At 47.7% G+C, this 26,316-nt stretch overlaps 1 long non-coding RNA gene across 1 annotated transcript; it reads left to right on the top strand.

Annotated features, from left to right (window-relative positions):
* Positions 1–3,695: 3,695 nt before the first annotated feature.
* Positions 3,696–26,000, top strand: LOC118247637 (uncharacterized). Its single transcript, XR_004778514.2, has 5 exons — positions 3,696–3,770; positions 4,272–4,445; positions 5,949–5,992; positions 24,371–24,431; positions 25,851–26,000. It is a non-coding gene; the product is annotated as an uncharacterized LOC118247637 (long non-coding RNA).
* The last annotated feature ends 316 nt before the right edge of the window (positions 26,001–26,316 follow it).

Raw genomic sequence — 26,316 nt, 5'->3', positions numbered from 1 at the left:
CCTTTTCACTCTGCAGCAGCTGTACCAGCCAAAATCACAACCCCTAAGCCAAAATCCCCTCTCCAGCTGTGAACAACACCAGACACACTCAGGAAAGATGCTGAAGATCTGGGGAATGGGTATATTTGGGAGGGTTTGGGACACTTCTTCCTGAGCCCTCCTGTTTGCTGTCATCTGTGCTCTGAAGCATGAGTACTTCCCTTGGCCTTTGCCATGTGTTCCTTGGCCACCACCCTATTTTTTGGCAGGAACAGGCACTGCGGTGTCTCTCCTGCCCCATAACACCCCCTACCATTGCTCTGGACCCCTGTTCTGTGCCACATTGCCCCGAGCAGGGCCTCGGTGAGGCTTGCCAGGAGGCACTCGCTCCCGGCCTGTGGTCCTCCCCCATCCCACGGCTGCGTGGCCCCATCCCATGGTCTGGTGGTGGAGCAGCTCTCCCCTTTTTGGGCTTGTAGATGTTAATGAAGCTCACTTGTGGTATTGCAGGTGATAAGGAAGCTTATATGGATCCAGAAGGAGGTGGGACAAGTCTGTGGAGAAAAATCCACTGGAGCGTCACCAGACAGGTTGTAGGCCTCACAGCTGGCTCAGGAAATCCCTGAAACACAAGTGGCTGTAGGCTGGAAGTGCAGACAGCAGCAGCATCAAATATAGTTGCCTTGTGCCTGGAGGGCCAGGATTGCTCAGCAAGGCTGTGTTTTTGCCCTGCCACGTCTTCATCAGCACTGTGGGCTTCACCTGTTGGTGCCCTCAGCTCTCCACCTCCGCTTCACACCAGGCTCACTTTCCTTCTGTTGTGCTGCCCGTCTGCCTTTGTCCACTGCTGTCAGACAGGTGGGACACCCGAGCTGGGTCAAAACCCAAGGATGTTGTGTTTTCATGTTTTGTAATTACTTCTCTGCTGAATCCATTGCCTAAGCCAGTCCAAAACTTGGCCCCACAGGCAGTGGTGCTAGGTAGTGTGAGGGAATGACACCGGACAAGAAGGGAGGATTATGCTGATTGCCTGAGCCAGCGTAGCTGCTGATGGCTTTGTATTGTGAAACCAGAGCCTGTTAGTCCTGGTGTTACTACGCCCACAGGAACTTTTACAGCTCAAGCCTCAGCTGACAACAACAGCTCCCTGTTAAAGTGAGAAGCGTGCTAATTTGCAGCAGCAACAAGTAATTGTAGAGAATACCCCGTGGCTCCAAATACTCCACATCAGTCTGACTCGGCCTGTGAACACATTGCTCTGCTGTGGCAATGAGATCTGCAGGCTGCTGGCGCTGTCATGCCTTTGTAGTCAAACAGGTACAGATCTGAAACACGTTTTCTTCTTTTCACAGTTATCATCGTCAGTAAAGCTCCAAATCTCTCCCCACCAAATCCAATGCTGGAGTTTTTCCAGGTTTGAATCCGTGGCTTTTAAAATCCCTGGGATGTTTTTGTATTTCTCTGTTAGGAAAAGAACAAAGGAATTATATAACTATATAGGTATCTATATGTACCTATGTATGTATCTATATAGTTATATAACTGCTGAGAAGAGTAAGTCCTGCTATCTTACTGATATTAATCAAAAAAAAATAATAAAAATAAAAAAGGTTCTGTGCAGAGCAGTGAGCATATCAGCCGGGGAAATGCTGTTGTAAAGTAATAGTGGCCAGATTCCCCTGTGTGCTCTGATTGCTGTGCAGCTTTCCGGGAATTCAATGTAGCCCTAAACCCAGCTTAACTAGCTGCTCCGTGCCACGGCAGCTGCTCCGAGTGTGTAGCTGGACCTGTCGATTTGTCCCTGTATAAAGCAGAGATTTCTCAAATGCATAGTGCAGCCTCCTGCTGCTTACGAAGCCTTCCTCTGTGGCTTGTATAACCCCAGCAATCAATGCATGATACACGGCAGCAATCGATACATCACTGTCTATTTCCCTACTGTACATCCACCCCTTTCCAGCCTGGCATCCCGCAATTCATTGACCCTCTGGGGTAAAATTTCCCTTTGGAAATGGAGTGGCCTTCTGTATCACCAGCCACTCTGGAAACCTTAGAAATAGGTCTCTGGGGAAAAAGCTGGTGTGTACTTGAAGTATTTCTCATACCTGAAAATCCCAAACCAAGCTGCTCGTGCTGGCTTGCTTTCGCAGCCATGGCCCCTGCGTAGGGGGGACAGGGTGGGGACTTGCTTCCTGGCCATGCTTTCCTAGCAGAATTATGGGCCTATAGCAGAGACCTCATTTTCTCCAGATGACTCAGGAAATACCCTCCCCATCAGCTATTATTGCTTAAATAATAGGGAGGGAAGTGCAACTGACTTGAGCAATATCTGAGGGGCAGATATATATATAATATCTCCATAGGGCACATCCCAAACCTTGTATAGGGCAAGGCTGCTAAGACAGCTGATTATAATGTCACTTGGTGGGCGTATACGCTTCTCTTTGTGCCCCAGAGTGATGAGGTCATGTGGAAAAATACAGATACATATTTAGAAGCCGGCAAGTTGGTGAACAGAAATATTACAGAATCTCTTCCTAAGCATGGGCCCGTGCTGCCAACGTTTGTGCATATATTTAACTTGAATAATAGGGCTTCTAGGTAGGAAAACGTGTACAAATGTTTGCGGGATCAAAACCTTAGGCGTTAAGTTTCCAGAAAGTCTAGTCCAGGAAGGGAAAAGCCTGTCGAGGGAGAGGTCTGCTGGGATTTGATTTATGAACAGGACATCCTGCTTAGTTCTGAGATCTTGCAGATACGATTCTAGTTGGACTGCTGGGTTATTGTGATGGCAAAGAAAAGGAGCTCACCCTCTCCCTTGCCTGCTAGAGGCTACTCCAACCTATCTGGGCATCGCATCAGTGCTACACATTTGGCATTCTTTATTGCGTTTCATCACCGCTGTTTACTAAGTGATGTTAAAAATGCACGGCATGTGTCCAGCTCCATGCAAGCAAACTGGCCTGCCTGTCGTTAATTAGCAAGCTGCATGCTGTCATTGGTGTAATGAAGCTCAGAGCTGGTTCCACAACCTAGCCACAGAAGAAGACTGTCCAGAAAGCTGGGGCAAAAGGTAGAGAGCTCTTAAGAGGATGCTTCCAGGCTCAGGAGGGTCCAGGAGGGTGGATGCTTCCAGATGCAGCTGCATCTACACAGGGTGCCATGGGGAAGAGAGAAAGGATCCACATCATTCTCTGGTAGGAGATAAAAGACATGCTCTGGGGTGGTGATGTTGACACATCTTCCGTGGCCTGAGTGACTCGGTCACAACAAAGAGGCTTTAGAAAGCTGCTGTGCTCGGTGCCTTGGGTGCTCAGCTCAAACCGCGGAAGGGCTGGCTGCCATGGGCTGCCAGACTGTCCCCTGGCTTTAGATGGAGTTGCAGTACTCCAGCACCTCGAGCTACTTCTCTGCTGCACAATTACGTTGTGCAAGGGCACATTCCCAGACATTACGGCTGAGTCATCTACACTCTTAAACTGTTAGGATCTCTGAAGCACGTCTGTGGTCCTTCAGATGTTTCCCAGGCACGGCTTGGAAGCCAGCAGGGCCTGGATACCATTCTTGATAAGCATTTGAGATGAAACTGCCTTGGTTTGACAGAGAAGAAAGTTCAGTAGTCTGGACGTGGAATATCCCATCCTGGCCAGCCTCAGTGCCAGAGGACAGACCTGGGCATGTCTGATTCACTGTTACAGACATAGCCTTGGTGTCTCCAGCTGCCTCTCTTTAGGATAGTGGGCTCTTTTATTAAACAGGAGGGTTACAAAGGATTGTATAGTGCTCTAAAGGTCAGTGCTGCTGTTGACTGTTCAACTAAATATAATACAGTGTGGCTTAATGGGAGCTGGTAAGGAAGGAGGTGGGTAAACTCACTCCTCTGGCTGCTTCCTCGTGTGTGAAGGAAGGAAGTGTCTGAATTAGAAATGGGCAAGCTGTGTTTACCTGTATTTCCTTCTAGCTACGACACTGACTAAGCTAACTTTTTACCTTGTTCCATTCCCTCCATGTCCCTTATTCCCTCTTTCCTCTATCTGTCCCCGCGTCCCCACAAACTAACGTTGAATCTCATACTTTGTTGGGCATTGCAGAAAATCTCAAGCCCACCGCGTTGCCAGTGGGCAAGTTGAGCACGCTGTCAGGAGTAATTCATCCAGCCACAGATTAACAGAGGAGTCCTGCAGGCACAGTTTTCTCCCTACCTCATTACTTTGTCTCTGAGTGAATTCCTGCAGTTAATCTTTTGCTTTGTCATTTTGCTGGAAGTCATGGCACTTCGTCTTTACCTCCAGGGACAGCGACACCAAACCAGAAACCCCATGCAGCTGACATGCAGCCACCTTGCAGAGCCTTAATATATCTTCCAGCTGCTGATGTCCAGGTAGCTGTGCCATCTCCAGAGCAAATAACTTCTGCCAGGCTGGCTGCCCGCAGCTTTCCCTTGGAAATCCCCCATTTCTAACCTTGTAAGTAGCCCAGGAGGTATGTGAGGTTGCTAAAATTAAAATGGGAACAGGGCACATGGTATGACAGCTGTGTGGCCTTTGAATAAGTCATTAATCTAAGGGAAAAGCCCTGTGCCCCTGCCCCACAGCTGTTCCAGCATGGGCATGGCCCTCAAACACAGGGCTGTGGGTCTGGGAGGCAGCTGGTCCATCTGTAGAGTGCTTTGTCCTGGTCTTTGCCCTGCCCCTTCCCCGCATTTTTGCTCAGTTGTCCTGTCTCCTTTCCCCTCTCAGCTCTCCAGGGCCATGGCCCCAGCAGTGACCCCCTCTTTTAAGCAATTTTGTGCTCATCTAGGCTTTCTTTTGCTCCCAGCTCATGTGATTCTCTGCTGCCAGCTGTCTCACGCCAGCCACCTCTGCAGCCAGCTGGGCCTGGTGACACCGAGCAGAGCCCCAGCACCCAGCCTGCCTTCCCGCTGCTCGGGATTTTTGTGCCCAAGCCCTGGGTAGGGCTGCTCGGACAGAAAAAGGGCACAAGGTGAAACCCACCTTTGCTTTTTAAGCTCTGAACAGAGTTTCACACTGTGAAGTGGCGTGGAGCAGGTGCTACCCCAAAAGCTGATGCACTAGCTGGAGGGTGGATGAGAGGGCATGCTGTTGTTTTGGCACTGGAGGTAGGCAAATGAGGCACAGAAGGTTTAACTGTTCTCCTCAGTCTCAAAGATGGAGCCCATAGCAAACTTGGGGATGAAATTTTTGGTGGGGCTGGATCCAGCCCCAAGCAGGGCATCCTGGAGGAGCTGGCAGGGAGCAGTGGGCACTGGGATGGACACGTGGCAGCAGAGGAGCTGCTGCCTTTTTGCTCACACAGAAGCGCTTTCAAGGTGACTTTGAAAGGGTCTGCAATATTTTGAGCGGTTTTTCCATGTCTGCCAGTGGAGACTCCAGAAATGAAGTAACATGCCTGATAGCAAGCCTCATGAGACAGATCCTCCGCCGGTGTAAATCAGCAGCCGTCCCCTGCTCCCATTTATTACCGCGCTCACTTATGGCCCGTGCTCCCAGCTGTCCTGCCAGGATGGCAAGAAGCAGTGGAACAAATCCAGGTGTAATTGCTTCTCGCAGAAAAACTGCAAGGAAAGCAAGCTCACTTAGCGAGCATAAATCTAGGTCTGATAGTTTTCCTTTCCTTGAAGGAAAGCAGAGTTATGATGCAAAGGCAGAAAGACAGGAATGCCATAAAACAGGCGAACAAGAGTGGATGGGTTTGCCATCTCACGGCCTTTTTTTCCTACATCCTCTTGCCACATCACAGCTAGCATAATGGACTTGGAGAAAACCTGAGGGAATGGCTACATGAACTGCTTTCTAAAGAGCCCGGGCTAATTCTCATCATTACTTTGTGTTTGTTTTTTTTTTTTTTCACCAGTGCCACTCCATTGATTTTCACTGCAGTGACACAACTGTAAAACAGGCTTAATGTAGTGCAGAATCAGACCTTATGTACCTAAATTTTTTTTTCAGAACTGCTTTTCTTACAAGGAAGAAGCATCCCCCTGAGTTTAAAGGTAAGCTCCATATGTTCACTGCAGCATGAAGATCTGTGGTTAGTATAAATCCTGTTTAGATGACTTTATAAAGCACCGATGTACTCCACAGCACCAGGATTTAACCTTGGGATGTTCATTTTCTGTAATGTGATTAAGGAGCCTTTCCCCCTGCACAGCAGATATCTAAGCGGTTTTTTGTGTATGGAAGAGGAGCAATTGTCCGGCTTTACGCAAATGAGGCGCTACTTCAGTGCTTGCCCTGTGAAGACACTTCAGTTTCAATGGGCTTCAAGATTGCACTTTTGTGTTAAGTGGAGCTGTGATCTTTTTCCAATGAGTGTTGCTATGCAGGGCCAATTTGTGACGTCCATTATTCTAAAATAAGTAACTTCTGCACAGCAGAAATATGCTCCACTTGCACTGCTAATCTGTCTCTCACACAAAGGCGTGTTTGGAAGAAAAGTTATTTATTGCAAGTAATAAATGCAGGTTCTCAAAAGCATTTATAACTTAGTTTCCAGAGTCAAAGCACTCCAGTTTGAAATAATTTCCTTTCAATTTTCTGTATTTTCAATCTCTTTCCTGGCTGTTTTAGACCATATATCGCATACTTAATTATTCTCCAAAGGAGAGTCTCAGCCATTGAAAATAGAATATACCTACCAAAATTGCTCATGCCAGAGTCTGTCCTTCAGGTATCAACTATTGCGTGCTTTAAGACAGAAAACCTGGCTCCGTGTTAAATAAGCATGTCACATTGAAGTCCCTAGCCTCACATGTGCAGGTTTTAGATCTTGTCTGTGTGGTTTCTAAAGTCTTCTCACCCACTGGCATGACAGTCCTCTGACCGTCCTCTGGTGGAGGATGGAAACTGCAGTTAACACTTACCCACTTTGGAATCAGAGCAGAGCTGGGGTGCTGTGGGATCGGAAAGCAGTTTGTCCATATTTGTGTACAGTACCTTTCCCTCTAGATAAGCTGCACCACTATAGCTGTTGGAATTCTTCCCAAAAGAACCCAGAAACTTTCGTTTCATTAGAAACCACGAGTTACTCGCTGTTGAGGGCTCCACTTTCTTGAGGCTAGAGGGCTTCATATGATTTTTATATGACTGTTCTCAGGAAGAGGAAATGAAAACCTACCAGTATTTGGAACAGTTCATCAGGTTAGTTTGGGGTTTCTTTGTGGCTTTGGCCACCAGTTACCATGGGACTGGGAAGTGTAACTGAATAACTCCATGTCAGCAAAAAAAACCCAAGTGGTTTGCCCTCCTGTTGTGCTCCTGCATGAGGCTCATTAGCGAGGCCGGCCCTTTCCCTGCAGCAGCAGCTGGCTGTGGATGTGCAGCTGCACAGCTCTGTGCCTTGGGCATGGGCTGACTGCAGCCTCGTGGTGTGAAGGGTTTGCATGGGGATGGAGCGCAGCTGCATCCCTCTCTTCTTCAATAATCGCAAACACATTTATAGCCGCCCAAGTGGGTATGGGAACAATTAGCAAAGTGGAAAAGAATGTTTACAGCAAATAATTCATCGGCTTAAAATCCCTACCTGTCTGGTGTGTTAGGAGGGGGTGAAACCACACGCATTCCTGTTGTCTCTGCCTTGGGAGGGCAGGCAGAGCTTCTGGTTCAAAGAGGTCACACAAAATCACCGTGGCAGTGCTGGGAATACCCGCATTTCATTCTCAAACTCCTTCCAGTATTTCATCATTTCTGGCAGATTGTATTAGTCAAAAGAGGTTTCTCCTGTTCTCTGAGAGACCTTCTGCTTGACAGCTCTGTCCTCTGAGGAAACATTCATTCGTAACAAGTTTGGCTTGAATCAGTTTGGCTTGATTTTCATGTTTTCTTATAGCCCACAGCGAAACTTGTACCCCAGTGTCACTTGTTTCCACAAACATCCCTACAAAATGCAGGGCAAGCTGTGTTGGCTGCTCTCCACAGGGCTGGAGAACAGAAGACCCAGCCATACCAAGCAGTTCCTTAGCAAGGTGCAAAGTGCGTGCGAGACCCCAGCTCGGTGACTGAATTCACCAGGTATAAGCCACTCACACATGCATCAGGCACGGGGCCGTATGCAGGGGGCTACAAGTAGCTGGTAGTACAACATGAGCTTGCACGTCCAGCCATTTACACAGCACTGGTGCATTGCTGCTGCAGCCTGTTTTAACTGGGCGATGGGTTGCATGGCTGGCATTTGTTATTGCAAAGTACAGTTGTGCTTACATTGCTTCTGGAGGAGGAGGAGTTCCTCCGGATGGCAGGGCTTTCTTGGGATCTTTCCTTCCCTATCGGCCAGGTTGCTGTAAGCAGCGTGTAACGGGAGACTGCTAAACGCCGTGAACTCGTTTGAAAAGGCATGGCTTGCTTCTCTTTCACTTCCCTCCTCTGGACATGGCTCCAATACGAAGCTGATATTTATGTGTTTATAACGTATTCTCAAAGGGGTGGGATATATATATGTTTATAACGTATTCTCACTTCAGGCACCACAATCTGGTCAATGCTTGTCCCAGGAGTGGTTTGAATCCAGCCTCACACTCTCCCATGAATATCTGGGGAGCCGTTGGATTCTCTCGTGCTTATGAGGCTTGTAGATAACTCACCATAACTTTTTTTGGCTTGTTCTGGAGGCTGGCAATTGAGCTTTGCTTCCAGAAAGCTTGAGTTGTTACTCCTGGGTTTAGCTAGCAAATATAAACGAGGGTTCAAGTTAGTTTACTTATCCATAAAAGATACGCTTTATTTTTTACAGCCATATATACACGTGTGTGTGTGTTTGCGCACATACATAAAAAAGAAATATGGGCTGTTCCCTTGGCCTCATCCCACTTTCCATGAAAAGAGTGTTCCCCTGGAAGCTGTAGCCGTTCACGTCTCGCAATCTGCCACCTGTCAAAGCAATCTAAGATTTACTAGTGACAACTGAGTGCTAATGCCTGCCATCCTTGCCCTGCAAATAGCCCATGCATTCCCAGTCCCCTGGCTCTTACGTCAGCTCTCCTCCCCACGATTAGTTCAATCCCAGCCAGTCACCCAGTGGCCATTTGGAGTGATTCACTCTTAGAAGTGCATATCTTCGACACTCACTAAAACTTCAGGGGGGAAAATGAGTCATTTCATGTTATAGAAAGTCATATCTTGCCCTCAGTATTTCTATGTATACATGAGCGATAATCATTTATTTTTAGATAAATTTCTCCAATATAAATGCTGCTTCCTTCGATAAAGGTTGTCTTGAGAGCCACATGCTAATATTCGGCTTATTGCACGAACGCTGCAATAGATTATTTATTTATTCATTCATTCACTCATCCGCAGCAGTGCAGTGGGATGACAGGGAGCTATAGCAGGAGCTCATTGTTGGGAGTCAGCCTGGAGACAGGGCCGCTGTTGCTAGGCTTATCTGTTGAAATGTGCTTTCAATAGTGCAGTGAAATCATCTCCTCTCTGGCGTTTTCTTGCTGGTTTAATCACTTGGGTCTGCCTCCTCGACTGTCCGGTGATGAGTGTTTTCAGGACTCAAAGTCAGAAAATGCTGGCTTTTCAGGGAGGACCGTCGGACCATGTCTTTGTCATGGTGTCCTGGAGAAGCCCTGGGCCTTGTTCGGTCTCGTCACCATCCCAACAAGCCAGCGTTGCACTTGTGGGTGGGCCTGGTGTTGGTCCAGGTGTTGTGTCGTGCCTGTGCCACCCGCAGCAGCTTTGTGTTGGGACCTGTGGCAGTTTGGGGTCCTGCCACATTGCACCAATGTAGCTGAGCTGCTGTGCTCTCTGGATGGCAGGCCTCACTTTTCACACAACTCCCAGACATGACAGAGCTCCTGCCCTGGGGCAGCTTGGTCTCACCTCGTCCAGTGTCCCCTGTGGAGGTTCATCCCTTGCCCCAGCAGTTCCCGAGGGACTGGAGCAAGCACAAAACCTCCACCGTCTCCTGAAGACATCTGTGGAGAAAGGAAGAGACATGAGAACCATGTCAGGGCCTTGCCAGCAGGGAAGCAGGACAGCTTCCCACCATATTTAAACATCTTCAAGAAAAGGTCTCTCGAGTTTTATATGTGTATGTGTGTTTATATTATAAATAATGTAAAAAATGGTGTTTAAAAATCCATATGCATAGCTACATGTCCCAGGGGGACGATTACTGAATTGTTGGTTTGTTCACTCCCAGGGAGGGGCAGTCAGTTGAGCTGCCTCATGTGCCAAGCTTGGCCCATGCCTTTCTCTTTTGAGCCTCCTGCCCTGTGGCACACATCTGGGGGGAAATCCCAAGGCCTCTGCCCTTCCCCATGGATGTGTTCCTCTCCTCTCCTCTCCTCTCCTCTCCGGCCCAAGGACAGAAGCACAGCATAAAACAAAGCACAAAACGTGACTCTCCCTCCTCCCCATCCTCCAGCAGTTAAATATGATTTTGGATATAAACTATCCAGATTAAAGAGATATCTGGGATATTTTACCATCATGCTGGCTCCCAAGTTCAGTAAACACTATAAATCACGGGGCCAGATACAGCTCTGACTGAACTTTCACATCAAACTTTAGTTGGATGTTGAAATAAGGTGACATACTGATTTCAAGAGTTCTGACTTATCCCCTATTGGTGTTTATGTAAAGAGAGTTCAATGCGTGGTCTTATCCCTGCATCCCGGAGATACTGCCAAATGTTTCTCAAAGCGATGTTTTCCTGTTCTGTCTTGTGCTGGTCAGCAAATCTCCAGGAGGAGAACGGGTCTCAGACAGCATCTGTGTAGGAGCTGTTTGAGCACCGATGTTATCATTTTGGCTCAGTGTGACAGAACAAAATTATCAGAAAACTAAGTAACAGGCTCATTGTCTGCTCTATTTGAAATCATTTCTGGCAAATAACCATATCACAGGCAGAAGACCAGACGTCTTTGTGTGGCAGAACAGAGCTATGTAATGAATATGCGCAGTAAGGATGTAGGACCCGAGTGAGAATCAAGTTTGCGAGACGTCTGTCTACTTACAGTGAGGCTCTCTTGCTCCCTGCAGAGAACAGATGGAAATCCAAGGGAAAAGACAGACAGTGTAAGATAGGAGAGGTACGCCCCAGATCTGACATTCAGTAGTTTGACCATTTTTACTGCAGCAGCACAACACATTCTGAGCTGGCGTAGCAAAGGAAGTAAGGCGAGTACTTTGCATACCTCCGTTAGGACATATTTATGTTTTATGTGACTGGATGACATTAAACAGTGGTTCTCATCTCTTTCTGTAGCTGTGAAAGCTGGCAGGGTTCATGCTTCACTAGACCTGCTGGAGTCAACACATCAGCGAGGATGTCTTTGTTGTTTGGCAGTCGTGGCCGAAGAAATTACCAAACCAGATGGAGCCGTGCAGTGCCTCTTGGTATTTTCCCTGCCTGCGGCTCAGCTGCAAAACATGCTCTCCCATCCTGCTTCTCCTACATTTTTGACAGGGACGAAAACTTTTCGAGGCTTTTTAATGGCTCCATTCATATCTTCAATTTTTTTTAAATCCTTTGTCCTCGCTTTGCTTGACCTTTGTACAGTGGAAGACTTTGGATTTTATCCTTCAGGTCCTAAAATCAAGCACGACAGCTTTTGGTTGAACAGTGCCCTGTTAGGGCAGTTTTGCCTGCCTAGATGTAAAGACATCAAGAAGTGGGGATTGCACAGTGTCCCTTGGTAATGAGCTCCTTGACTGATTGCTCTCACTATTAGATGCCTGCTAGCACAATGTTTTTCTGAATTCAGTTTCCATCTGCTTGTCTTACACCTCCCTCGCCTGCTTTGTTAAAAAACATCTCCACTTTATCCGGCTTCCTTGGCAAGGCACCTGGGCACTTGATGGGCAGAGTAGAAATCCTGACTGAGCTCTTAATCAATGTCCACCTGCAATGGGCATTAGATCGGGACCGCTAAAAAATCTAATTTCTTCCAAATCCTTGGTGGTGGAGGATGTTCAGCATCTCTCAGGCACTGGGCACTCTGGATGATCCCTTCATGTAAATGCTGTTTACTGACACGTGGGCATTCCTGTCCCTGCCAACCAAAGGGCTGTAGCGTTATATCAGCCGTGTTAGGGGTTGCTTCTTGGCCAGACAGCAGCCTATTTGAAGGTAATTTGGGAACCCTGGGCATAGTGCAGAGGATTTGTTGGGGATAGTTTAATGGAGTCATATGAGGGAAATGAAAGGAGGGAAAGAGGACAGTACATGCCTAGAAATTATTCATGTTATTTGTTTGTGGTGTTGCTTTTTTTTTTTTTTTTTAAATTAAAGCAACCCCTGACAGCCTTTTATTTACAAAGAAACATCATGTACTTATCAACAGCAGGAACACAGAACTGTTTGTTGAGCTGCGGCATTTTTAGCTCCTGCTCCCCTGCGCTGCCGATGAGACATTGAGAAATAGTTGTTTAGTGGCCTTAGAGTTGTGTAAATCATTTTAGTCAACAAACTTGGCTGCTCTTTCAAGTTAATGTGCCCTTAAAATGTAACAACATTAGACTATTTGTTTTTGCAACGTTAATCTAAGTACTTTTACTTACAAACAAGAAGCATCTACAAAAGGGAGTCTGCAAAGCACCAGCAAGTCCAGTGTGTGCAACAGTGTGCCCTGAATAGTGCCAGCCCTTCCCAGGGAGATCACCATCCTGCTGAACTCTGTGGAAGTGTTTCCATTCGCTTCAGCATAATCAAGATCTGGCACAGTAAGAAAACAAGCTCTGGGTGTCAGCACACTCTACCTCTCCCAGATGTACAGAGGTGCACTTTGGCGCTTTGATAGCGTACATTTTATAATTAAAAAAAATATTTTATTCACGTAAATCACAAGTGGCTCCTTGAGTCCACAGAGAGAAAACGAAGATGCAGATCCCCACAGCTCTCCCATCAGGTCAGAGCCTCCTTTCTCCCATCAGTGAGAGCTACCTATGCCATGGAAGCATGTCAGCAGCTTTCCTGCTGTACAGAGTCTATCTTGTATTTTGCAGCTTGAACTTCACTCTTTTTTCCTATTAAAGCCCTGCTGGGAGTATTCAGTCATGCAAAGTCGTTAAAGGCAGTGGCAAGGTTTCTTATTGACTTCAGTGGAGTTTGGATCGAGGCCATTTAATTAAGCCACAGAAAAACTGTTTTGCTGTCGTATCTTTTCCTGGTTTAACAATGTTACCCGGATAGGGTCGTATAACCTCCATCCTATGTGGCTAATAAAAAAGGCAGCAAAAGCGACTGGCTGAATAGCCAGTGCCTGAATAGTTGCTGAAAGGTTGTTGCTGTTATTGGTCGAATCGTTTGTTGCCACTTCAACACTTCTTTCTTTCTTTCTTTTTGTTGGCAAAGCACCCTATAATTTTCCCTTTTACTTGGGTGACTGAGTTTTGCCATCTGACATCGCGGCGACACAGGCTGCGTTTATACACCTCTGAAAGAACGGTCTTTGGGTGAGCTGTACCCTGTTCCCCACCCGTCTTTTACCTCCGTTCTGCACACTGGACTTCTCTGGCAAGAACCACGAAGAGGCTGGTACGGGCCAGAGGAGAAGCTCCTGACCCTGATGTAAAAACTCACGCAGCCTCCTGTATTGTAACTATCAGCTATCGTGGTCCCTGACTGCAGCTGGCTTCTCTCAAGTGCGTTTCCTCCACAGTGATAACAACCAGCTTCTGATATGAGGACTCAAACGCTTCAGAGGAGCCCCAGCTCCTCTTTGAAAAACACTCAGTATCGTTCCCTCCTCCTGCGATGCTCATCCCAGGTGTTGCTGAGCTCCCAGACACCCGGGCAGAGGCAGCCTGAGAAGCGACCTGCTCGCAAGCAAAGGGCTGCAGGAGGAGGAAGGAAAGACCTGGAGGACCTGTGACGTCCTCTCACACCTTGCACAGACGGTCTGCTTAGGGCTGTCTTCTGAGTCACCCTCCGCAGCACAAAGGCGCAAAGAGGCTTTTGGAGAGGCTTTTCCTTTGTGTCGCCAGCCTCGGTGAGCAGCCGGACCTCCTTCCTTTGGGGCTGCCTCCTCTCTGGGAGGATGTCTCGGGACTTTGGCTCCCGGAGCAGAGCAGGGAAACAAAAGCAGAAACCAAACAGGGAAATCTATTTCCCATGGAAAACCATCAGAAGGAAAGGTTGCCAAGCCCATCCCTGCTGTCCCTCAGTGACTGTAAGGATGAGGATAAGGCAGTGAGTTTCGTGTGAGGAAAAATAAAGGCCAGAAACTTGGGAGGACATCTGAGGGATGCCTTCAAATAAACAGCAGGTAGGGGAAAGGGGCGGGCGTCACCTTAAATGATGCAGACTCCAGAGGAAGGAGAGAGAAAATGTGGAGAGGGGGTAACAGGGGCGACTGAGGGTGAAGACGCTCAGAGCATGGACCGCTGGGGTGGATGTGGGGAAGAAGAGTGAGCAACCCTTGTAAAGGAAACGGCACGAGGTGGGTTAGCAATGGGCTGGATGCGGAGGGATGACTCAGTAGTGATGCCTCCACTAGGAGAGTGGCGAGGGGGAGTCTCGAAATGCTAGTGCAGGGAGGAAGAGGCCGGGCATAGGTGCAAGAAGGAAGGAGGAGAGAATGAATGCAATAAGACCTTCTGGTGGGAAAAAAAAAATAAAAAAAAAAAAATCTCCCTGCCCAAAACTGTAAGCAAATGAATTCAGAGCTATTCATGGCAATGACATCAGTTCTTTGCTCCTGAAACAGCAATGGGAATAAGGGGAGAAAGTGGGAGGAAAAAGAGGAAATGAAGGAAATTAATTTTTGGCAGTAAAATTCATCGTGAGCACTTAGGTATTTCTGGAAATGTTATTCCAAATTTCCCAAGCAGCGCAGGCCGTGGTTCAACGAGACGGTAAATCAGTTTTCAGGGCACTTAGCACCACTGCCCCCAGATCACACGAAGCGGCGCACTGCCGTTCTCAGTCCCCCCTCTGCTGCTTTGTGTTCAGCAGCCAGCGCGTTTCTGGATGGGCTGGCGCTGTTCCAGCAGCAGGCTGCGTGCTCCATCAGGTGCTGCGTGTCCTCCTGCAGCGGGCACGGAGCCAGCGTGGCGGAGCCAAGCCGTGCAGATGCTGGACCCTGAGTTGAAGATAATTCAATGAGCGAGCGTGGCCACTCTGGTTCACCGCCGTCTGGCCAGGGGAACGGCTGGCGCAGAGGGTTTTTTGGAAGCCTGTTGGTCCCCAGCTTTTGTTAAAATAAATGGGTGGGGAGATGGGGGTCTTCTGAAAACCCCACTGGGTGTCTTTAAAATGTTTCTCCGAGTGCCTGGTTCCCGTCGCCTCCACAGGCTCAAGCATCTCTTTACTCCGTGGCCATGCTCACCCGGGTTATCCCCTCCTGGGGATGCATTTGTCTGGCAGCTTGTCCTCCAAGGGCTTCCCTGCGCGCATGAGGAACGCAGCAGAGCCGCGGTGGTGCCTGAGCACCATCCCCACCTGGCCAGCATCCAGGGCTGTATCGGGCAGGAAAGTCCTCGTTTGCAGAGGCTGCAGCCTGTGCCCTGAAACCAGAAGTGACCTCCTGGCCTGCAAGAAGCGCTGCGGAGCCCGGCAGATGCTCACGTGGGGAAAGGAATTGCATCTTCAGCACCTAGCAGTGTGCGGGCAGCTTCAAGGCTTCCTTTGGCAATCCGTGGGTTTTGGAAATGGGCAGTACACTTTTTGGAGTGCTGTGCAAGCAGCAACACGATCAAGGGCACCTTAGGGTAGAAGCTTAGCTGCTGCAAGAAGCTCCAAGGATGGCGTGGAGTACAGAGAAAGCACCTTCTTTTGAAGAATTTCCTGTCATAGAGCTGAAAGGTTTCACACTTCCACAAGCCGAGGACCTTTAAAGAAGAATGTCAAGGCAGGAAGAGAAAGCCCCCCTAAATTGCTCTGGGAGGTGAGCCCCTAAGAGCCATCACTGGTGCTACATCAACGTGACAGCAATGTAGGGTCAGGTGAGATCAGCCCTAATGACATCCAACCGGGAGGACACCTGGGGAGCTGGTGTGAAAGGAGCATTCTGAGTTACTCCTGCCTTCATCGGGGTCGGCCCCTGACAGCCAGGCACTGATTCAAAGAGCTTCCCTGCCCTGAATGGTCCTATAAATATATGTATTTTTTAAAAAAACAGTGAGGAAATGAATGGCCATGCTGAGGACTAAGTGCTCCTCATGCCTGACCTCAGGCACGCTGGCTTTGCCCCAGCTCATGCCGGCTGCCACCAAGGGCTCCTCTCCAGCTTTCTCCACGTGCTCCCCTCGCCCTTTCCCCCGCTCCCTTCTCCTCCCTCCTTTCCCCATGATGAAGCCATCCAAAACTCAGTTCCTGCTCTGGCATGGAGCCGGGAACAAGTGTTGAAATCCTGCTCCTTGCTTCTTTTCTGCGAAATGTAATTCTTGCTCGCTGGTCGCCTTATTCTCGGTATATCCCTGCTGGACCCCTCGCCCCTTTCCCCATTCCCAGCTGCGTGGAGATGTCCTTAAGGGGCATGGGAGAAGACGTCAGTGCCAGAACAGCCTCCCAAGGGCTGGAAAAGGCCCTGAAGGCTCCTTGTTGGTGCCAGCTCCTCCCGGAGCAGCTGGAGCTGGCCGGCACAGGGCCAGGCACATCCCCTTTGTTCGCACCCACCACCACAGGCTGCGGCCGATCCACGCGCGTGCACACCACAAGCCTGCCCAGGGCTTCTGGGGAAACCCTTCAGTTGACGAAATGCTGTTCCTCATGTATTTTGTCTATTCCAACTCAGGATTTAAATACTGAAACAGATATCACGACAAATTTCAGCAGGATCCGTTCTTCTGGGTCTCAGCTTCTTCACATCCCCAGTTTCTGTGTCCTCCAGAGCACGGCCATTTCCTTTGGGACCACACTTTATGCCTTTTTTGATGTCTTTCTTTTGGACTCAGCCCGTGACAGGGTTTTGCCCATGACAAAAGTGATTTACAATTGGGAATCCTTTTCTTGCCTGTTTTTTTTTTTTGTTTGTTTGTTTTTTATCCCATGTTTCCTGCCTCTTGTCACCTTTATATTTAATTTCTGCTAGGCTGCCCTCTTTTATGTGTGCTTGCTGCTGCATCGGCCTCTTCAGTTAAGCTGACGTTCAGAAGTTTTGCTGGGAAAAAGTGATTATTTCCCAAACCAGGTTAGGTAGGCCAGGAAAAGCCACGTAGTAAGCAGAATTCGGACCTGCAGAAGAATACAGCTTATTTCATTCGGGGAAGACATTAAAATAAATCTTCCAAATCACCCCCTTCCACATAAAAGCTCAGCCTCCTTTAGGAGCCGTCGCTGACATAAATCAGGCAGCTTAGCTGCTGGTAGGGGCTCTGCAGAGCAGACAAGAGCTCCTCAGCACTCAGGCACAGCACTGTGTGCCTTCTGGTCTCTGTGAAGGAGCTCTTGCTGGCGGTGAAGGAGATTCCTCCCTCCCCTTTAACTATTCCTCCAAGAAAATGCTAATCTGAGTATGTTTTTAGAAGTGTGCTGTCTTTGCAAAGTCTAACATTTGGACAGATCTCTTCCTCTAAGGCAGGAGGTGACATTTTACTCATGAAACACTTCACGCAACCCTGTCTTTTCCTTAATGGCTTGCCATAAAACATGTTAATCACTTGCAGAACTGCATTTCTGTCACCACTACAGCTAAGATGAACACGGCCCAGTGTCACGGTAATATAATGTTGTACCTGTCCCTAAAACCAGACCTCCGAAAAAGTGTTAAAATATCTAACGAGCTGAGCAGGGTGTGGTAGGAGAGATGGGGCCTGCAGGAGCTCACCCGCTCAGATGGGAAGGTCATGCTGATGGGGCCCAAAACTGGATGCTATGTGAAGCAGCCCTTCTGCAAGCTATCTGAAGCCCTGAGCGGAGGCTGGGCACTGCATAAAGACTGCTGCTGTCGATATTTGGGTGCTGGAGAAGAGCCCAACTCTGTGGGTGCAGACCAAGCTCTGTCATTGCACCTCACTTCACCCAGCCTTTAAAGTGGGATAACAACAGCTGCTCATGTCCCAGCAAGATGGCGTTGGCTGTGTTTGGATAATGTTTTAGGCAGAAAGTCTGAACACGTTTGGGGAAGCTCCTTTTAATTGCTTATGGACTTAAATACAGCGAGTGTTTTTTTTTTTTTTTTCCAGTGTTCTTATTGCATCTGCTAGCCTGGAAAACCTGCCCCCCTCTCACATGCACTGGAAACAGGGGACTGGTCTTTGACTCACATGCACTGGCAACTGGTCTTTGACTCGCAAGGGTGCAAACCAGAAGCCTCTCCTTCAACTGAGCGGAGGTGTGTGATTGCCAGCCTTTTGTAAGCGAGAGGACGCTCGCTGCAGACTGTTGTGATTTGCAGAGCAAAAACATAGAGCTTAGTCATCAAAAACCGGGGTTAGTCATCACGAGCAATCTACCTTCCTCTGAAAAATCTAAGGAGGGATAAAAGTTTGGTGAGGTTTACAGGGCATTAAAAAAAACCCACAGCTACCACAATTGCCGGCACTAATTCTCGTCAGGTAGCCTTCCTTCTCATCAGGTAGCCTTCCTTCCCCGTTTGATGCAGAGACGTACAGTTTCATGTCTGTCGCCAAACGCTTTAGCTCTGGTGCCCATAAAAGGTTTCTGCTGTAACTGTCTTGTTATCGGACCATCAATGTCCTGACACTTCCTAGTGATTAATCCTGCGTTGAAATGAAATTGAGTTTCCATATATTTGGCAGAATGACCCCAGGACTTCCTATTTGGGGAATACAAAGAATAAGGCATCTGCAGCCTACAGGAAGCCAGAGTCCCTGATTTCCTGCAGAGGCAGAACAAGAACAAACAGGGAACACATATTTCACAGCGGCAGTCGAAAGCGCACGTAAGAGCCCTGGCGGCCCCATGATGAAAACAATTAGAAGGGGGAACATCCCTGGTCCCGAAATTATTTGTGGGTGTTTTGTTACATACACAATATGCCATTAGAAAATGGATGTAGTTCAAGTTAATGCTTTTTCCAGGTGACTATTAAACTTTCCCTCGGCATATGTCTTATGCTTTGCATCAGCAAGATTGTGCTTGTAAAGCAAGTGGTTTTACATTGCTACTTGCTGCGCTAGGCTCTCTAAATCCCTTTGTGCTTAGGAAAACACGGTGACATTTTATTTGACAGCTGTTTAAATGAGCCCGGCCAGATTCGGGCTGATGTAAACTCCAGCGAAAGGGGCAGGAGGAGGTGATAATGCAGCAAATGCTATCTGTCGCCTAGGACTGGCTTGGAGTGGAAGGCACAGGGCAAAGTGGAGGCACCAGCCTGCCTTCTGGGGATGTGCAGCACAGCCTCCCGAGGAGAGAGGCACTGCTGCCTCTACAGAGCGACTTGGCGGCTCTACACCCACAAAATGAAACGCTTCAAAATGCTTCCAAATTGCTGGTTACATCTTGCTCTAATGGGCATCATCGACTTAAAATTAGACCTCTGTCTGAATAATACTTCTACCTGAATATATGCGCTTGTGTGCCTGCATCTGTATTTATAAATGTGCGTGTGTGTGCACAGACAGAGAAAAACCTGTTCTGGCCACCCGCTACATCGTGGAGCTCATCTTGGTTGTTGTAGTGTATTTACTTAGCATGTTGACAGAGCTTTTTCAGGTGTCTCATGCTCCTTCAGCACGGCCAGTTTTCCCAGAGTCCATGGTTCTGTTGCTGGTTCTTCTCATAACAAATTGTCTTATTCCTATCCTACACAGGTGCCACATCACCACAACCACTGTGCCTATGATTATCTTGCTTCCTACAGTTTTGCATCAGCAGAGCCCTTTTCAGTGCTTCCTCACCTGAACTGGAGTGAAAGATGGGAGACCTAGGTGCTGTGTGGTGTCAGGTTTGGTGTGCTTCCATGGGGAAAGGTTGGGGCTGCTCTCCTTCTGCAGGCAGAAAAGGAACAAGTGAGATTCCCTGGAAAGGTGCTTAACTCTTGGCGTTTTTAATAAATGTCTGTCTAGAAACAAAATGCAAACTGATGCTCTCCTTTAAACCACGCCTTTGTAAGGGGGACTGGTTTTGAAGCTCTAAACCTGAGAGAAGACTCAGTTTCCTACAACAACATTTTTCTGAAAAGGCATTTTTAACTTCTTCCTTGAGATGTTCCCCTTGGAGTGGATATTTCGATAGCTGATTTCTGAAAATATCAAACGCATGAGGAATGCAGGTTGTGGCTCACAGGTCCTTACTAGGATGATATTGAGAAAATCGTGTTATATCAAACACATCCGAAGATAAATGCAGAGCTTTTTGAGTGAACTAAGGACAAATTTATGCCACAAAATGCAGCTTGCCGCTGAAATGCCAGAGGCAGTGGGAATCAAAGCTGGTCCGCCCATGTGACACAGGTCCTGGACACAGTCTGGACATATTGACTTGGCCGCTGATTGGGGTTAACGAGCCCTTTTCTTAATTGATGCTCTTGTCATGTGGACTTGGTTTCCCCCTCAGTCTGGTAAAAGGTTCAAGGAGTACCTGTTTGTGCTGAAGTCTGGAGGGTGCTGGGGACACAGCCGGGAGCAAGAGCATCCGCAGTGCGAGACGGGATCCACAAGGCTCTCACGCTACTCTTCTGCATCTGCAGGGAGTTGGGCTGCACGGCCTCGTCACTTTCTTCTCTGCTCCAAGTTTTACAAGGCACCATGTGTCCCTGTGTCTGGCAGAGGGCTAGCCGAGTCTCTCCCAGTTATTCTGGAGAATACTGGAGATATTCTGGATATCTGGATATCTGGAGAATATTCTGGAGAATTGGAAAAGTACAGACACATTTGTGCAGTGCTGCCAGGCCCTGTGATTCTGTATGCCCTGCAATATTTGATTTTTGTGCTCCCAGCTTTTGCTCCCAGATGAATTTAATGGAATTCTTGTTTACATTAGCAAACAAGAAGGAAGAAAAGAAAAAAAAAGCACCCCAGGTGTCTGGTCTGCCTGGCAGAAAGGAGAGTGGGGACCCGTGACACAGGCCCGTGTCCCAGCTGTTAGCGCTGGGCTGGGACACGTCACCCCCCCGAAAGCTGTGGTTCCATCACTGCACTATGGATATTGTCGTAAATAACCCCTGCTCGATAAATCAGGCTATAAAATGACTGCTGTTCTCTCTCGCTGCAGTCCACCCCCGTCCGTACATTATCTCATCATCCCTTTCTCTTACAATAATTGCGCTTCCCTGCTGACAGCTGCTGGTGGTTTTCCACTCTTCCAGGGGAAAGCCTTCAGGGAGAGTGCTCGGCGATCTTCCCTGAGGAGAGCCCGGTGGAGACACCAGGGATGCCCTGCAGGATCTTTCCCCAGCACACCGGGGTAGTGGACAGGCCCCCAAGCTGCACGGGTGCCGCGTGTGGGAGCCACGGCTGCATGCCCCGTGCTGCACGGGATCTAGGCACCTCCACCATTGTCAGCAAGGCACAGCCCTTGCCCACCAGGATGGGCTAGGGCTCTCCACCATCCCTTCCAGGCTTGCTCCTCCGTGTGTGAGTTACCACTCCAGATGACCTCCGTTAGCAAACCCTCTGAGCAGCCCCACGGCCAGGCACACCACCCCGGCTAACCCCAAACATGGTACCCTATCTTCCACAGCCCTGGGATCATCCTTATCACAGCAACACTTCATTTTTGGTCAAAGGGAGTGCCAGTCCTCATGGGAGCACCTTGAAGACAGTGATTCTTTAAGGGAAAGGTTGCTGATTTGCAACTATATACAAACTCAGATTATCTTCTTCAGCAACTTTCTACTTTTATCTTTCTATTTCCTCTCAAAACCCACTGTTGTGAGTGAATCAGAGACACGAGGCAGATCTGGAGATGAAGAAGTCGTTCTGCTGCTGCCTCTATTGGTCAAACACCATTCCTCCTGTGAGCACATCAGCTGCTAGCACCCCCTCTCCTGCCTATCTTGCTGGCACCAGGCTCTCCTGCTGGGGCTCCCAGGCTTCATGTGACGAGAAGCAGTAGCTACCTGTGGCACCGCTGTGGCTACTCTGTTTGCTTCTGTAAGCCGTAGGGTAGTAAAGCATCTCAAGATGCTGTTTCTGTGTGAGCAACTGGAAGTGGCTGTAAAGCTGCGTGTTGCTTTGATGAAATCCAGGCATCTGAGCTCCACTGCTTCACTTCTGAAAAGGGGTAACTCTGTGGAAGTTATCATCACCGACTTCTAATGTGCATTGCAAATGGGAAATGTCGTATTCTTTTCAGTGGTGTGACTCTACTGACGTAATCATTAACAAAGAATTTCATCAAAATCAGTCTTGTGTTACAAAGGTGTGAGTGATCAGAGAATCCACCTGATATGGCAGAAATGATAAAGTTTTCCTGATGCAGCACATAAAGAGCCAAGCGAGTATTGTCTTTCTTTACACCTCTTTTATCCCAACATAACTCCATCATTTCGACAATTACAGGAGGGGTGTGGATCTCCGGGAGTAATTTCACCTTTATGGTTCTTGAAATTGATGACACGTGTGCGTTTCCAGCAGCTCAGCTGTGACTGTTCAGCAAAAATTAGTTCTACACAGAGCTGATGAAACTGCACGTACAAGGGTCATTAACAGGCAGCGAGCAGTCAATTCTTGTTTGCATAGTTTCAGAGACTGTTTAGAGTTGGAAACCCATAAATGAGTGATAAGATCCTTTGAGGAAAGAGATTGTTCAGCTTTCTATCCTTGGCCAATCTCAAGCCCGAGTGAGGACTGTGTTGGCAAGAAGCCTGTGCAGGGTATCTCTGGTTGGTCCCCTGCTTGGTGGCACAGAGGAGATCAGCTCAGACGAAGGCCTGATCTTGTCGCAAGAGATATTTTCACCTCCCTCCTTGTTCCTCTCAGTCAGTCCCTCTTGCGTAGACTCTGTGACTGTATCTATTGTATTGATCTTATGCCCCTTGGGTCTGAAAAGAAGTTGGGATTTTCTGCTTACAGTTAGGAATGGGTGGATCACTTCAAAACTTCTATCCAAGAAAAATGCATTCCAGGAGCAAAAGACATTGCTGGATCTTGTGTGAGGTTTCATGCAGTTTATACAATGCCTGATACGAATAAAAAATGTTTGAGTACGGAAACTTCTGGTCTGCACTGTAGGTTTGGCTGCTAGAGAGCCCTTCTGTGCTTCAAAGCTTTTCTAAGATGTCAAACATTTTGAGTTAATTAGGGTTAGGAGCTGTTTCGCTGTTTGAATTTCTGACAGCAGAGAGTTAAATAAAGCTTTGCTTACAAAGTCTTTCACTTAGAAATACACACAAAGCTGTTCAGTGTTAATTCCCAAGTTTGCTTTAAGGCTTGCGGGAAGGCATTTTCTCTCTTCTCAATCTTTATGAAAGAGCTCCTCCAGGTCTTTATTTGCCTTTCAGAGTTTGTCTAGGCTTGGTGGGGATCGTGCTAACTTTGCCATCAAGTCTGTAGGAAGACAAATAAAACACTTTCTAGGTGTGTGCCAGCTCCTCAGGATGATGGCTAACAGAGGGATGGAGATTAAAATTTACTAGCGGTACTGGTATGATTTATGGGTTTGCAGCTGTCTTCTGGCAGAGCATTCAGAGAGAATATTAAGAAAGATGCAACACTTTCAAATTGAAAAAAGGATCCAGGACTGTGATGTGAGTTAAATGATGGTGTCTTTGCCAGGTTTATTCCTGAAATTTTCACTAGCGCCATAAGAATTTTATGGAAAAGATCTACAGCCCTTCTTTATTATTAGCGAAAAGACACTAAAACTCAAACAGAAAAATGCCTTCTGGGGAAATGTGAGTAAGCTCACTCCTCTATGCCATCTAACGGGTCAATCAGGATATCCCAGGCCTCTAAAACAGATACACTTTCTCTTCCCAAGGCCTACCATTTGGGACTGCAGAAAGGCAAGTCTCATTCCCACTCTAATGAAGGAAAGCACTCGGCTAGTCCCAGCTGGTGTCCCTCACCCCACCAGGCAGCCTAACACCTTGCGGGAAGCCTCCTTGAGGTAGTCCCCAGCGGCTCTGGCAGCTCCTCCTCTCTCCCGTGACCACATGCCAGCACGTGGCCTTTTGCACAAGCGGCTGCCGCTCGTCCGTGCCTGCAGAAGGAGCTGCCCCATCCCCGCACCCTGCTGTGATTGCCACAGCGCAGGGTTTCCACCAGGCAGGCCACTTGTCTGCTGCTGGAGGCTGCGCTCCAAGGGTTCCTGGTAGCTGAGAGCTCAGCCTCCTACAGCAGCCCCCAGACCTCGCCAGGCCATGACCTCGGTCCCACGTATGGCTTACAAACCGGTTGCGACTGCTGAGGAGGTACAAGGGGATTTGCATGTCTCCTTTGAGATGTCTTTATCCCAAGGCGCTGCCTTGGTTGGGTTGGAGATCCAGGCTGTGACCTGGCATCTCCCGCCGACTGACCGGAGGCATCTGTCCCTGTCCCACCACATGAGAGGACATTTTCCGTCGTGTTTTGATCAGGCATTCCAAAGGCACTGTGGACAAAAAGAAGATGAGACAGAACTGGGGACCACATCAGCCGGTGAGTCACACAGGGGATATTTGAAACGGGTCAGCCCCCCTCACTTACACATCCTGTCCGAGGGGCATGTTCAGCTCTTCACAAAGCGTCTGTCCCATGGTAAGGCAGGAAAACAAACTACGGGCACCCTGCTTTATCAGCCTTAGCCTTTTCAATCACGATGATCTAACTAAATGAGGTTTTCCAAGAAGCAGCTGATTTCCGCAAAAAAAAAAAAATAAATTACTGGAAGCCTGGCCCAGAAATGAGAAGTCACTCAAAGATGTGGCAGAGTGAATGCATTGTCTGCAAATAAAGACTGTTTTCAGCTGGAATGTCCAGAACTAGTTCTTAAAATATTTAAATGGAATTTCAAGGCTAAAGTTTAGGATTTTGCTAGGATGTAGAACATTCCTCCTCTGTTTGCCTTTTTATTTAAATAATCACTGAATGAGATACTAAGGTCTTGCCTCAACTGGAAAAAAATGCAGTAAAATGTTTTATATCAGAGTAGCAAAGCAGGCAGCTTCGAGCAGACACTACTATGTGACATTGGAGTCTTATATTGATCTAACTTATGCCTCTTGGGAATAGCTCACATTTAAAATGAAATCTAAAAGGTCATATTTTATACTGGAATAGGGGCACTTACATAGAGAAGAGATCATGGTGTAACTGCACTGCATACCTGGCTGCTAATGCTATACCTACCTGCAGAACTTATGTTATATGTAACTGTTAGTACTTCCCTATGCGGACAAGGTCTTTGAGATTGCATGAAGGAGTAATTCCAGATTTAAATTTTGCCACAACTGCAGGCTTGAGGCTTCTTGATATGCATAAGGGTTCAGGCCCTCATCTGGGGTAAGCTGATGCCACTCTATTGATTTCAGAAAAGCTAAACCAATTTACAGCAGATGAGAATCTGCTCCAGATTTCCCAGCTGCCCTATCAAAAATCTTCTCAGATCATTGACTGAGGGGAAAAAAAAAGGTCTCGCCTGATTTCAAAGAACATAATAGACCTTTAATTTAATTGGCTTAATTTTATTGGCAGCTATTGTATGATGAAATGAAAACAGATGATCTGAATGAACAAGGAAAGGTTAGATGGGAGTAACCCATTAGCAAATATCAGGGCATCATCCTATTGTCCTCATTTAATAAAGGAACGGGTCAGTAAGTACAATCATAAACATTTTTACATTTTAGTGAAGATTTATTTGACATCATTACTAGCAGAGATGGATTCTTGGAAGAGCAGATGATAAAACAGTCTAGCAGACGAGAAGCTAGCTCCTTTATCTGGCATGAAATGGCACATCTTTACAGATTGTCCTGTTTAATTTCACCTTTTATAGCAGCTGAGCTATTACTTCAGATTGCTGTGGGATATTTGATATTTTTTAACATTCCTTTGATCATTTTTCTTTACCTGCAGCTTCTACTGCCTGTTCTGAGTGACCTCTGCATAGATGTAATTTGATGTACATCATACTTGAGAGAGAAAGACTAAGAGAGGGAAATGAGTTTCTCCTCAAGGGTTTGATCCTGTGTAAAGCTTCAGGTCCAAAGTTTATGATCATTTAACATCCAACTGTATCAGTGCTCAGGACAACACAGGATACAGCTCAGCTTGCCAGGACCTCCATGGGCATGTTATTGAACCATATTGCTGTGGTCACCATCCTGCTTCACTCCCAGGTCTCCCACCTTTCTCCCAGCCCTCAGCATTGCCTCTGGGTGCTGCTGAGCTCTGCCAATTGTTCTTGCCAGCTCCTGAATTAACAGGACCAGGCTGAACATGATGCGGGGCAGGTGGTGTCCCTGAGGAACTCCTGGAAGGGCCATCAAGGTGGGCAGTGGACATGGGTCACCATGGAGCGGGCCAACAAAGCAGTTTACCT

The sequence above is a fragment of the Cygnus atratus genome, chromosome 1, assembly GCF_013377495.2.
Source record: "Cygnus atratus isolate AKBS03 ecotype Queensland, Australia chromosome 1, CAtr_DNAZoo_HiC_assembly, whole genome shotgun sequence".
NCBI lineage: Eukaryota > Metazoa > Chordata > Aves > Anseriformes > Anatidae > Cygnus > Cygnus atratus.
Note: the sequence above shows the minus strand (reverse complement) of the source record. Positions and strands in the feature narration are given on the sequence as shown.